At 49.5% G+C, this 14206-nt stretch overlaps 1 protein-coding gene across 5 annotated transcripts in view; it reads right to left on the bottom strand.

Moving 5' to 3' along the window:
• SDK1 (sidekick cell adhesion molecule 1) overlaps window positions 1-14206 on the bottom strand; it is a 728747-nt gene that overhangs the window by 471025 nt on the left and 243516 nt on the right. Inside the window, exon 1 of one of the 5 annotated variants that reach the window (XM_055410404.2) lies at window positions 1747-2362. The exons of the other annotated variants lie outside the window; for them this stretch is intronic. The gene's annotated coding sequence lies outside the window, so the exon portion shown is untranslated. Of the gene's footprint in view, window positions 1-1746; window positions 2363-14206 lie in introns of those variants that run through there. 5 annotated transcript variants of the gene reach the window in all.

The raw sequence follows: 14206 nt of genomic DNA, 5'->3' as shown, positions 1-14206 counted from the left end.
TCACAGCAGCTGGGCAGGCTTGCTCCTGCTCACAGTTGCTGGCCCACAGCTGGGTTCTTCTGCTGATCCGTGCTGACCCAGGAGAACGTGGCCCCCTTTTCTTCAGTATGACTTAAATCCTTCCTCTGCTCCATCTTGCCAGAGATACTGGCCCAGGGTGTTCTGTGCACAGCTCACTTCACTGAAAGTAAGCTCAACAGAGCAGTGGCTCCGGCCCCTCTCCCCATCCCCAATGACCCGGGCCTCTCTCCTGGGCCAGTCCCAACCCCAGAGTCAATTCCCCCCACCTTACTCAGCACAGCAGTTAGCTCTCTGTCCTCCACCTAATCAGCTGTGGAGCCCGTATCTGCATATCCGAAAGTTCATTCTTGTTTCATCTGAAACCAAGAGCCACAAACTCTGTTTCCTTTAAAGATGAGAAAATGGAGGCGGCCCTGCAATGTCAGTCTTCCCCTTAATAGCTCAGGAGCCATCTCTAAAGGTGAAGAGAGACAGACATTTATTTCCCCAGTGGCGAAAACTGTGCCACATCTTTAGAGGCAAAAGTAGCTACAATCTGTTTTGCATTTCGTTTGCTTTTCCGCCGTTTCATCTGTCTTACCCTTCCTTCAACCCAGACGTGTCTTCCAGTACCACCTTCCCCCCGCCACGACCAAACCCCCCGCCTCAGTGCCACTGTGACAGGACCCACAGCACCACCAGCGAGTGTGAGTCCCCTGGCTGTGCCTCCTGAGTCCAGGGCCTGACCCACTTCCTGCCACGAGGGCGCTGCTCTTCAGAGTTCTCAGTGGCCGCACACTCCATCCTTGCTTCTGCGTCATGCCTTTCCCAAGAGCTCCTTGTCCTCTCCCTCTCCACGCCAAGGCAGCCCACCCCCTACCTTTCTCTGCTCACACCCCTGCTTGGAGTGACTGAAGTCGCTCAGTCGTGTCCAACTCTTTGGGACCCCATGGACTGTAGCCCTACCAGGCTCCTCCGTCCATGGGGTTTTCCAGGCAAGACTACTGGGATGGGTTGCCATTTCCTTCTCCAGGAGATCTTCCTGACCCAGGGACTGAACCCGGGCCTCCTGCATTGTAGGCAGATGCTTTACCGTCTGAGCCACAGCTTGTGTCGGTCATCTCTGAGAGACCTCCCCCTAAGTCCTTCTCTCCAGCTCCTCCAGCCTCAATTCTGAGTCCCCTCACCAGCTACCTGCGGGGCATGCCCTGCCCTTCCTGTTCTCTCCACTGTTTGTCTCGATCACTGTGAGATGGTCAGCCTTGGTGACCCAACCCAGCCCGTGTAGCCATCACACTGCTTCCCCGAGTGAGCCCTGTGAAACAGTGCTCTCGGAGGCTCAACAAACACAGGATTCTGCCATTGCCCAGGTTCTCGGGAAAGCAGAGCCTGAGGCGAGGATTACGTGCTGACACTGCTTGGGAAGCACAAGCTAGGGCAGAGGCTGTGCACAGAGAGCCCTGAGGCAAGAACAGAGGTTACGTGCCGGGGCATCCGGATGCTGTGATGGCTCAGACTCAGAGACAGCTCAGCTCAACCAGCAGATGCGTCCAGGCGCGGGCGGCTCCTCTGAGAAGTTCTCGGGAGAAGCCAGTGGAGAGACAGAGCATGGGAAATCCACCAGCCCAGTCCCCCAGTTCCTATGGGTAAGATCCACCTCTTGCGAAGTTAATCCCCCAGAAAGTTCGGGCCGCATCACCCACCCCTCGGCCGCCTCATCAGGAACGCCGTCAGGGGGCATTTCACCTGCGTCCAGGAGTGGAGGGTACACTGGCCCAGAACGGAGCTCAGAGTGGGGGCCAGATGGAGCTTGAGTTAGGCCGGGCAGGGGACGCGGGCAGACAGTGCCTTAGACAGAGGGAGGCGGCGGTCGGGGAGCCCGAGGGTGCACCGGCTGGTGTCCCACGCAGGCTTATGGTCCAGGACATGTGAAACGGCACAAAATACATCATCACCTAGAAGGTCACAAAGTATATCAAAGGCACTGAACAGTTATAATAAAGGCAAAGAACCCCCTTTTTTCCCCTAACAACACTCCAATCTGGCTTCAAAAAACACACTTTGGAAAAATTATTCAAATCAATTTACCTTTCCTGTCCTATAAATTCTAGAAACTTCTCTATCATCAGCTGCTTCAGACTGACTTGATGAAAGTGAAAGAGGAGAGTGAAAAAGTTGGCTTGAAGCTCAACATTCAGAAAACTAAGATCATGGCATCTCGTCCCATCACTTCATGGGAAATAGATGGAAAAACAGTGGAAACAGTGTCAGACTTTATGGCTCCAAAGTCACTGCGGATGCTGATTGCAGCCATGAAATTAAAAGACGCTTACTCCTTGGAAGGAAAGTTATGACCAGCCTAGACAGCATATTAAAAAGCAGAAACATTACTTTGCCAACAAAGGTCCGTCTAGTCAAGGCTATGGTTTCTCCCGTGGTCATGTATGGATGTGAGAGTTGGACTGTGAAGAAAGCTGATCGCCGAAGAATTGATGCTTTTGAACTGTGGTGTTGGAGAAGACTCTTGAGAGTCCCTTGGACTGCAAGGAGATCCAACCAGTCCATCCTAAAGAAGATCAGTCCTGAATATTCATTGGAAGGACTGATGCTAAATCTGAAACTGTAATACTTTGGCCACCTCATGCGACGAGTTGACTCACTGGAAAAGACTCTGATGCTGGGAGGGATTGGGGGCGGGAAGAGACGGGGACGACAGAGAATGAGACGGCTGGATGGCATCACCGACTCGATGAACATGAGTTTGAGTGAACTCCGGGAGTTGGTGATGGACAGGGAGGCCTGGCATGCTGTGATTCATGGGGTTGCAGGGAGTCAGACACTACTGAGCTGAACTGAACTGAACTGAGACGGTGAAATATGGCTGGTGTCTGACCCCAAACCGGAGTTCTAGCCTATTATTTGACAGACTGCTGGCATTCAACCCTCACTTCCACGCAGACGTCCCAGGGCTCACAGACGCCACGCTTTCCTTGTCCACCGTGTGCCCTGGGAATGCCTGCCCCGCTCCCTATCTCCTGCCCACGTCTGCTGGCACAGACGCCACCTTCTCCAGGCCGGTTCCTCTGACCTGCACGCTATACCTCTCAGAGGGCAATAGGACTCTCTGCCTCTCACTTTAGTACTAGCTTTATTTCCCCTTTCAAAGTGTACAGGCTCAAGGGCCAGAGAATGGTTGTGTCTTATTCATTTCTGTATCTTAAGGAGACCCTCTGAGTGGAGGGCCTTGCACAAAATAGTGACTCAGTGAGTGAATCAGAAATACGTGCTATGAACTGGACAGGAACAGCCTCTCAAAGACAAAAATACGGACGTGAGTATCAGTGTTTTAATCGCCTAGCGTATTTCCAGCAAGGGACTGCCAACTCTCCTTGTGTGTTAAAAGTGTTCTAACAGAATCTAATTTCAAAGTAAATAAAATATTTTTAAGAATCGGTCACCTTTAAGAGCAACTTGGCACAAGAAGAAGAAAGCTTCTAAGTAGTAACATAACAAACTGAAAATCTGTTTACTGAGAAAGCGGTTTACTCCCCGAAAGATGGAGAATGCTATTTTAGAGTAAGAACTGTCAAATTTACGTACTCGCAGGCATACATGATAAGCCTGGTTAGACCGAGAGCTATAAACAAGGCCGCGCTGATACAAGGCCCATGCGGCTACAGTCGAGGCCTAAAATGGAGGAAACAACCAGAGGCCTGAAGGATGTTTTCACCAATTTGTCCACAGTCTCCAATTGGAGTTTATCAAAATACCTTCCCCCCACCCCCACCCCACCATCTCCTTATGGAAGACAACTGCCTCAGGCTTGGAAATTGCCGTGCTGCTGCTAAGTCTCTTCCGTCGTGTCCGACTCTGCGAACCAGAGGCCGCCGAGCTCTTCTGTCCGTGGGCTTCTCCAGGCAAGAACACTGGAGTGGGCTGCCACGCCCCTCTCCAGGGGACGGTCCTGGCCCGGGGACCGAGCCCGCGCCTCTCATGTCTCTTGCATTAGTGGGCAGGTTCATTACCCCGAGCGCCACCCGGGAAGCCGGCCACTGCCCACGCACATGCTTGACTGCCGGCCACGATCCTCCTCAGGCGTGCCTGTCCCTCCACCACCACTGGGGGCCTAAATAATAAAGCCCGTGCCGAGCACAGGCCGCAGAGCTAAATGGAGATGAGAAGCTGGAGGAAACGGGAAGCAGGCGGGACTAGAGAAGCGCCTGAAGGGACTCTGCTTCCTTGGCTGCAAAGTCAGAACAAGGACCAGAACTGAAGGGCCGGTCTGGGCACTGCTCTCAAAGAGCCTCCCTCTCAGTGGGTAACGCAAACGGCAGGGAAGAAATACAAGACGAATCAAAACGGGGGAGGCCGTGGGAGGGCAAGGAATCTCGCCGCCCCTTTCTCCGCATCACAAGGTGAGTCTAAAGGCCGTGTCTGACCGGCTCTCCGGCTCGCTCTTCCTCTGATCCTTTCTCTGTATCTTAAGGCTGCCTTTAAGCTGCATTAATTAAGGCGTTCACTGCGAGCCTCTATGTTGTATGGACATATTAGGGGTCGCCTGGGAACACGGAAAATGAGGAAATTACAGTCTTTGCCCTCATGAAGCTTGTAATATGGTCGGAGGACAATACAAGCAAATGAAAACTTAATGCGAGCCAGGTCCCTCATTTGTAAAACAGGGAATGCTTTCCTCCCAGGGCTGCTGCAAGGACGAAATTCTCAGTTTACTTCACTCTGAGTTAACAGACACAGAAAGCTCTTAGCACAGGGTCTGACACAGAGATGGCCAAACAACTGCAAGACGGAAGAATTCCCTGGGGGGGTCCAGGAGGGAGGGGAACCCCCGAGAGGGCCTCCCGCACAGAAGGCTGCACGCGAGGCCGCAGCCGGGAAAGCCTTGACACCTGGACCTGCTGGTCGGGGCCCATGGGCTGGGCCCCCTTCCTTCCTGCCACCTCCTCCTCTGAAACGTGGTGCAAAGGACAGCACCAGCCCAGGAGCTCTGCTGTTGCCACCGTGGCTATTACTGGGACAGAAGATTCACAGAGAAGCACAGGGAAAGGACATGCCAAGCTGGCCCGTGGGGGTTGCGGGGGGTCCAAGACTCCAGATGCAGGAGGCTGGACTCGGTGCAGAGTGGGCTCAGAGGCGGGTGAACCCTCCAGCGTGGCCAGGCTCGGGGGGAGTCACGTGCGGCCCGCCTCTGAGAGGTGGACGGGACACGAGGATTCACATCAGGAGGCGACTACAAGGCATTGAGGAAAGACCAGGAAGTCTGTCCGCGGTGAGGACGGGCAAACAGACACACGCCAAGTCCACCCTCTGCTCAGATGCCCACCAGCTACCCAGGAAATTAAAGCGCTGTTGCCCAGAGGCAGGTTTGGGTAGTGCCCGCAAACAGCAGCTGCCTTTGGCTTTGCAGAGACTACTTATATAGTTTAAGTTCACACCTTCCACCTGAATCAAGGAAGCATCAAGAACAAAACGTAGAAGCTCTAGTTTCTGGGGCAATAAAGAAATGCTATTTTTAGTTGGTTCACATGGGTTAACACATCAAAACACAGCCACATATATGCCTGTGCATAGTTCACACAGGTATAAGTTATGTCTTCTGCCCTGGAGAAAACTGGCAGAATTGATTACAACTTGCTCTCTCTAGCAAGTTAAAGATACTGGCTGCTTTACCATAGTGCAACCAAAGTATTGCAAGAAGAAGTTTTTTGCTGGACAGCTGAAGGCATGGCACCCACAACCCGGGTGAGTTCCCTCCAAAGCCACCATACTAAGTCACTTGGTATGGGATCTTCCACTGACTTCCTGGCATCCACTGGGACTCCTCTGCTCCCTGTTTTCTGCACTTGCTCACAGGTCCCCTGAAGAAGGCGCAGGCCTTCTCTAACCAGGCAGCGTGCAGCCCACAGCTGGTTCAGAGTCAGACCCAGGTGTCTGGTGCAATCTCAGAAGCCTTCACCTGGGGCAGGCCACCACCTACTCTGTAAACAATGGTGACCCCAAGGGACCTACATGGGGGAGAGGTACTGACATAAAAGATAAGTCTGAACAGCACAGCAGCAGCATCCGACATTACTCCTAATGGTCCATGAGAGATCCAGAGCACAACTGGTTTGATGGAAAATTCTGTCGAGAGTTAGAAATGGCAGCGGAGCTGTCTCTAATTACAACTCTAACTCTGCTCTGAAAGGGAAAGTCAGATTTGTGATTTTCCTCATCTTTCCCCTTTCTTTTCTCTTTGCCTTTGAACATAGTCCAGGTAAACAAACACATTCGTAAGAGAAGCAGGAACACTGAATCACTGCTGACCGGGACACATGGGGAGGGACTCAGAGATGAAAGGCTTCATCTCCTGTTTCTCTTGGCTATTCATGGGCCTCGCTCTGGAGCTTGCACCTTTAATAAAAAATAAATAATAGATTTACAGCCTCCTCTGGTCTGTAACAAGACAAATGCTATTGTGTTTTGGGTTTCAATGATACATGATAGACTGGGAATCTTGCTTTTAATTCATTCCCGTAACTTTAAAGAACAAAGGAAGCTTGATATCTTTGAATGCTATTAATAAGTTGATCCCCCAAACTTTTTCTAAACAGAGCTACTGCCTTTATGAAGATGGCCCCTTTGAAGTTCTTGCTTAATGGAATTTTATAGTTTATCTCTAGATTTACTTTTCTTGCTCATGAAAAATCAAAAGCCAGCTGAAATCACTGTCTATAGCCTATGTGGGTATTTTCCCCCTTTTGAAAATTGATAAATGTATTCTTCTAGCTTAAATAAACATACTAAATAAGATGCTCCTATGGCAGAGGCTTCTGTTGCCCCAAACTCCAGATGTTAAAGTCCTAACATCCAGTGTGATGGGATCTGGAGATGAGGCCTCTGGGAGGTGATGACAATGAGATTAAGTCATGAGAACAGAGGTGGTGCCCTAGAAGGAGACGCCTGGGGGTCTGCATTCTCTCTCTTTGCCCACCACGAGGACACAGCCAGAAGGTGGCCATCAGTAAGCCAGGAAGAGAACTCTCACTGGGAACCAACGTGGCCAGCACCTTGATCCTGGATTTGTCTTCTGAGAGGCAAAGGGGGTTCCCCCTGAGTGTAAAGCAGTGATAACTCACACAGCCTGGAGGGGGCTAGAAGGAGCACCTCGGAAAATGACTCCTCAGCACTTAGAGGTGCCACGTGTCTCCAACACGACAGCTCACACTCAGACGTTTCCTATAATTCAGAGAAAGTGCTTTTCAGGTTAGTAACCTGTGAGCCTGTTAGATAACTCCTGATCTTCCTGATCCTGGGACTCTTCTTCATTTCAGTAGACTTACTTTTCACCTTTCTTTTGCCTTTTATCACATACTCCTTCATCCGGTTTAGTAATTGGTTTGCTTCACATCTTTAAGTGAAATGTTTTCTTTCTGATTTTTAGGAAGCCAGACAGTGCAGTGTTGCACCAACTACCTTATAAGATGCCTTTGCTGTGTGGAATGTGTCTGTGGAGGGAGATGGTACATAAGGGGATGGACATCTTGTTTGCAAATGGTGGGACCCTGAGTGTAGCGCTGATGAGGGTCTGGGCTGTGTGAAGGAAGCCAAGAATCTTCCCAGGTTCATATACTCTCAGGAACAGCACGCTGGCCCTGCTGGTTCCTTTAACACAGGTTCCAGCACCAGTTAACAGCAGAAATTTACAAACCACATCAAATCAGGGACCACAGAGAGTCTGCTTTGAAAAGACAGCTGAGCCCTCACCGTGAAGCCAAGTCTATCAAGTTTACTCATCAAAGTAGACTATTAGGAATCCTGCAACACACCCTATCTTCAGAACGCCAACTCTGCAAAGAATGACACCTAAAATACAGCCCGTCTTTAGTAAATATTCAATAAATGCATGTAGAATTGATGAAGCTGTCAGGAAAAACAAAGATAAAAACAGTGTCTAGGTTGGAGCTTATCACACACTCAGCTTTCCTCTCCTTTCTTCCTTCCGCTCTGTCTCTTCTTTCTTAATGAGCACTGGAACAAGAGATTGGAAAATGGAAAGGGCTGCGGGGGGCCTGAAGGGTCCCCAGCTGCCTGAGAAAAGAAGGAAGAACAGAAACCACGGTGTCTGGTGGCCACGGCGACCACAAAGCAGCCGGGTTCCCAGAAAGTCTTTGGTTTCTCAGTTTAGCTGTGGCCCTGAGCTTATGGAGATGAGGCCCAACCCCCGGGGAGAGGAGCATTTGATTACTATTCTTGTTCAGAGGCTTCCCAGGCGGCTCAGCGGTAAAGAATCCACTTGCCAATGCAGGAGACTCAGGACACCCAGGTTCGATCCCTGGGTCAGGAAGATCCTCTGGAGAAGGCAATGGCAACGCACTCCAGAGTTCTTGCTGGAGAATGGCTAAGCCTGCTTCCTACTCAGAGGCTGGCTCTGGAGGAAATGCTCGTTCACCAGGCGCTGGGCGGGACTGAGACCCACTGTGGCCGCAACTCTCCCAGGCTGTACACAGCGAATGCTCCCATCCCGTGGTGGACGGCTGGTCTACTGCGGTCCAGTGACCGTGGCTTCCTAATGCCAGCCCTTCCCTGGGCCCTCGAGTGAACAGATGCACCCATTTCCCACTGCTGAGAGTATACAGCACCCCAAGACCGGCCCCATCAGGAGACTCTTCTCAGTCTCAGCTCTGCCCACTGTCCACACCTCTGTGGGGTTATCTGCCTTCTTCTGCCCTCCTGGTCACAGCTGATGAGCGTCAGCCCCTGGCCTACTTCCAGCCCTAATTCTGTCATCGTCCCGGGTTCTGCAGCAACTCTTCCACCAGCCCAAACCATTCTCCCCTTTGAGACGAGAAAAATTTTTCTAAGTGTTTTGTCAGCTCCCAGCAGTATTTAATCTATAGCTCCCAGACTGCTGTGGGATAAAGTCCAGGCACCTTCACTGCAAGCTAGAGGCACTGCCCAAGCAGAGCTCATGCGGCCCCAGACCCAGGATGCACCCCGAGTTCCCGGGGGCTCTATACCTCCCTCCCTTCTGGATGGCCATTCTGGATGCTGCCTCTGCCGGAACAGGGGTCTCCTCACCCGCTACTCTTACCAACTGCCACCCGCCTTCCAGCCAGAACACCTCTTCCAACGGGGATTCTTCCTGCACCTGCTCTTCAGAAGAACACATTCCATCTGCATGCTGTATTCTGCCACCAACACACACGCTGTTTGGCCTGTGTACTTGGTGTCCCCCACAGGTTCCAGGGGGCAATGAGTTGGTCTGTCTAGTTCACAATGGAATCCTCTGTACCTGGTGCCCTGCCTGTCACATCACAGATGCTGATGAAAAGCTATCTTCATGGAGGAACGTTCATCATAAAATAAAAAAAAGAAGCAGAAGAATAGCAGCCGCCATGTATTGAGCCGTGAGGCAGTGTGCGAGGCCCTTTCACCTGTCTGTCTCCGTTGGCCTGTGGTCCTCCGGGCGCATCCCTGCTGTCCCCCTGCTCCTTCCGTGGCCCGTGCACCTCACAGAGCACATGGAGCTGTCACTCCCACGGACCCGATGTCCACACCAAGCCCAGGGCCTGATGCCCACGCTGCCCACAATCTGGCCCTCTCAGGGTCTACAGGACCCTAATCCTAAACAGGCCCCACATCCTCTCCAATGAGGCATGTTTGCCTAGGATCGTCATTAAAAATCTCTCCTTTACAAAAATACATGAAATACCATTAAACAACTTAATAAACAGAAACGTCATTTAAATTGGAGTCAGGGGACCACAGGGAGAGCTCTCACACCCTACTCCTCATTGACATCAACAGGAAGAGACGTACATTTGCATCTCCAACAGGAGGCAGGCTATTTACCACTCAGCAGGTGGAAAGGAGCATTTCTCCCCTCCTAGCAACGGCCCAGCCAATGAGAGACTGTCACGACTAGTCCCCTTCTCCACTATTAAAGCCCTTTCCTCTCCTTTGTCTCTATACTCCCCGTGGTTCCCCAAAGATCACATGGCCTCAACGGCAGTGCTTTCCTGTTCCTGAATAAACCCATTTTTGCTGATAAAAATAACTGGCTCTTTTATTGTTTTAGGTCGATGAATTCTAGCAAAGTAATAGAAAAAAGCAAGAACAGAAGTTACTTTCAATGACAGACTATTGGCTTATTAGTCCTCTTATTATCCATAATATTTTGAACATAGTAAGTATCTAGTAAATGCCTGTCAAATTGAATTTTTTAAAAATCAGTCATTTCCTACTGATCAAAGGATTAACCTTAATGGGTTAAGTGTCCTGTGTTTGATGGTTAGGCATTGGTAGTTAGCCAATAAATCCTATGCACTTGGATATTCAACAAGTGGATTCTGAAGATCTTCCTAACAGGACAGCAAGAGAGTAACCTGGGTAGGAGGAAGCAATAAAGGATGAGGAGAAAGAATGGCTGCTGACGTTTTAAGGGCTGGGCAGGGGTGCGCCAGTCAGCTCAGGAAGCACAGACAACAGACTCAACTCAACATTGAGCAGACAGGTCAGAAATTAAAAAGGTCAGTTTACATTTCCTCATAACTCATTCTAGAATTGCTAGTCCAAGTTAAAAAGAACTTGATCCTATTCTCTGATTACCAAGAATGCTGTATTCAGTGAGCTCCTAACAGTGCTCAAAGCTGATTTAAAACAGGGGTTTTAATGACCCAGTATTTTCCAAAAGATATGAACTTAGGAATTCCCTTATAACAAATTCTAAAACAAAAGGCTACTTCATTAACAACAAAGATAGCCTACAAGAAAGAATGATACCATCAAAACCAAAATTTTGCAGATCAGTAATATAAAGTATCTAAAACAAGCTTCAGCTCAGTTCACTCGCTCAGTCGTGTCCGACTCTCCACGACCCCATGAATCACAGCACGCCAGGCCTCCCTGTCTATCACCAACTCCCGGAGTTCACTCAAACTCATGTCCATCGAGTCGGTGATGCCATCCAGCCACCTCATTCTCTGTCGTCCCCTTCTCCCCCCGTCCCCAATCGCTCCCAGCATCAGAGTCTTTTCCAGTGAGTCAACTCGTTGCATGAAGTGGCCAAAGTATTGGAGTTTCAGCTTTAGCGTATCTATAAATATATATAGAGATAGAGATACTGCAGCAATTACTTTTAAGTAAATAATCCACTTCAGCCACCCAAAAGTAAACATGTCAATGAGAAGATCCTAATTTCATTAAATAAATATATTTGAGAAAAATATAAAACATTAGCTCCCTGGGGAAATGTAAAACAAATGCGTGTACTGTAAGTACAAATATCTCAGTACACATTCTGACAGAGAAATTCATACTACAGATGGTAAACACATAAATCACCACAGATTAAAGAAGCATGCATTAAAAGTAAACAAGCAAACTGTGATTATAATGAACTCTAAGCATTTATGTATTGACGAAAATCACTGAACAAAATAAAGAGCATTAATTTGGGTTAAAACAAAGCGCTCTGTGGGGCGAAGCGTGCACGGCCTTCAGGGACCCGCGTGCAGTCGATCGCAGTTCTCACATGCCGCGGCAGAAGGGACGGCCAGGCCACTGCCACCTGTGGCTGTGACATGAGCTAATGACCGTGCTGTTGCAAATAAAACGACCACTAGAAAACAAAAACTATCCCCAGATAAGACAGAATTTGAGAGATCCTCTCAAGAGCGATGAATTCAGTGAGAATCCTTGCTGAACAGTGAGAGGCAGAGAGCAGTTTGGGGAAACAGAATCATTAATTAAGAGATACTGAGGGGAAAAAAAGGGAAGAAACAGCCTAAGGCTGCTCCCAAACCAACTGGATGCCAGTTCAGTTCAGCTGCTCAGTCGTGTCCGACTCTTTGCGACCCCATGGACTGCAGCACGCCAGGCCTCCCTGTCCATCGCCAACTCCTGGAGTTTACGCAAACTCACAACCATTGAGTCGGTGATGCCATCCAACCATCTCATCCTCTGTCACCCCCTTCTCCTCCCGCCTTCAATCTTTCCCAGCATCAGGGTCTTTTCAAATGAGTCAGTTCTTCGTATCAGGTGGCCAAAGTATTGGAACTTCAGCTTCAGCATCAGTCCTTCCAGTGAGTATTCAGGACTGATCTCCTTTGGGATGGACTGGTTGTATCTCCTTGCAGTTCAAGGGACTCTCAAGAGTCTTCTCCAGCACCACAGGTCAAAAGCATCAATTCTTCGGCACTCAGCTCTCTTTATAGTCCAACTCTCACATCCATACATGACCACTGGAAAAACCATAGCCTTGACTAGACGGACCTTTGTTGACAAAGTAATGTCTCTGCTTTTCAATAAGCTGTCTAGGCTGGTCATAGCAGCAGCCAGAGGTTTCTGCCCCTACCTCTCTCAAATGATGGAACTGTTGTCCGTGATTTAAGTAGTGAAGAAAATAAGAGTGATAAGAAAATGATGGTCATGCTGTACATCAACGCGATATCGCTGTGAAAGTGACAGTGTTAGTGGCTCAGTCATGTCTGACTCTTTGAGACCCCATGGACTGTAGCCCGCCAGGCTCCTCTGTCCATGGGATTCTCCAGGCAAGAATCCTGGAGTGGGCTGCCATTCCCTTCTCCAGGGGATCTTTGCGACCCAGGGATCAAACCCGGGTCTCCTGCATTGCAGGCAGACTCTTTACCATCTGAGCCACCAGGGAAGCCCATACATGTGTTTATGCATGCGTATAGCTGTATGTATACATAAATCCCTTCCCTCTTGAGCCTCCCTCCCACCTTCCCATCCCACCCCCTAGGTCATCACAGAGCACTGAGATGAGCTCCTATATAGCAGCTTCCCATTAGCTATCTATTTTACACATGGCAGTGCAAGAGAGGATGAGATGCTCAGATAGCATCACCAACTCAAAGGACATGAATTTGAACAAACTCCAGGGGACAGTGGAGGCCAGAGGAGCCTGGCTTGCTACCATCCATGAGGTTGCAAAGAATCAGACACAACTCAGCAACTGAACAACAATGACAAGTGTATATATGTCAACACTACTCAGCAGAAACTACCAACGTTGTAAAGCAATTATATTCCAACAAATAAAAATAAAACGACAGTCCTAAGTCCAAAGGCAGAGAAAGACTGAGCCTCTGGGAGGCAACCTCAAAGGAAAAAAGTAAAAGTGGTTACTGCACACAATATACAGTTCCCACTAACACGGTGACCCGAGGCAACCGTGTGGCACAAAGAGAGAACAGACCCTCCCAAGTTTAAGGTCAAGTGTTTCTCCACAAGTAACAAATGTGTGAAGCATGCTGGCGGAGTGAGCATTTCCTTCAGTAAGTGCAAAGCAGAAGCCAGTGATTCCTGGGTGCACAGACGCCCTGGCCTCTCTAGCAGACGGCACCAGATGCCCCTGGGACTCTTCACAAGGCTTTATAGGACGCTGCTGAGACACTGCTCATGTAGCCGTAGTGTCCTCCCTTCAAACTTCTCAAGAAACACAGCCTCTGGTCCTGGCATCCCGAGTAGCGGTGCTCCTTTGAGACAAGGAATGACTCTATCTGGTGACCCTTGGGAACCAGGCAACTGGCAAGGACCCCTTTTTCCTGTTGGCTGCTACACAGCACGTCACTAAAATCGGCAGCTGGGACAATGACCCAGGCTCTGCAACCTTCTATCAGCCTCACATCTCGTTCCACCTTTTACTTTTTCCTTGTTTCTTTTTTTTCACTTCTGATACCTTTTTTGAGTTGGACTGTGAAGAAGGCTGATCGCCAAAGAATCGATGCTTTTGAACTGTGGTGTTGGAGAAGACTCTTGAGAGTCCCTTGTACTGCAAGGAGATCCAACCAGTCCATTCTAAGGGAGATCAATCCTGGATGTTCATTAGAGGGACTGATGCTAAAGCTGAAACTGCAATACTTTGGCCACCTCATGCGACGAGTTGACTCACTGGAAAAGACTCTGATGCTGGGAAAGGTTGGGGGCGGGAGGAGAAGGGGACGACGGAGAATGAGATGGCTGGATGGCATCACCGACTCTGTGGACATGAGTTTGAGTGTACTCCAGGAGTTGGTGATGGACAGGGAGGTGATGGACGCCAGGGCGTGCTGTGATTCATGGGGTCGCGGAGAGTCGGACACGACTGAGCGACTGAACTGAACTGATATCCTTTTCATCAGCTTTAAACTAAAGTTTAGAACTAAATAAGATATAAATTTTAGATGAGTAAATAAATATAAAAAAT

This window comes from Moschus berezovskii, chromosome 27 (assembly GCF_049115385.1).
Source record: "Moschus berezovskii isolate FMDL1 chromosome 27, NW_MosBer_1.0, whole genome shotgun sequence".
NCBI lineage: Eukaryota > Metazoa > Chordata > Mammalia > Artiodactyla > Moschidae > Moschus > Moschus berezovskii.
This window is presented reverse-complemented; position numbering and strand designations above follow the sequence as displayed.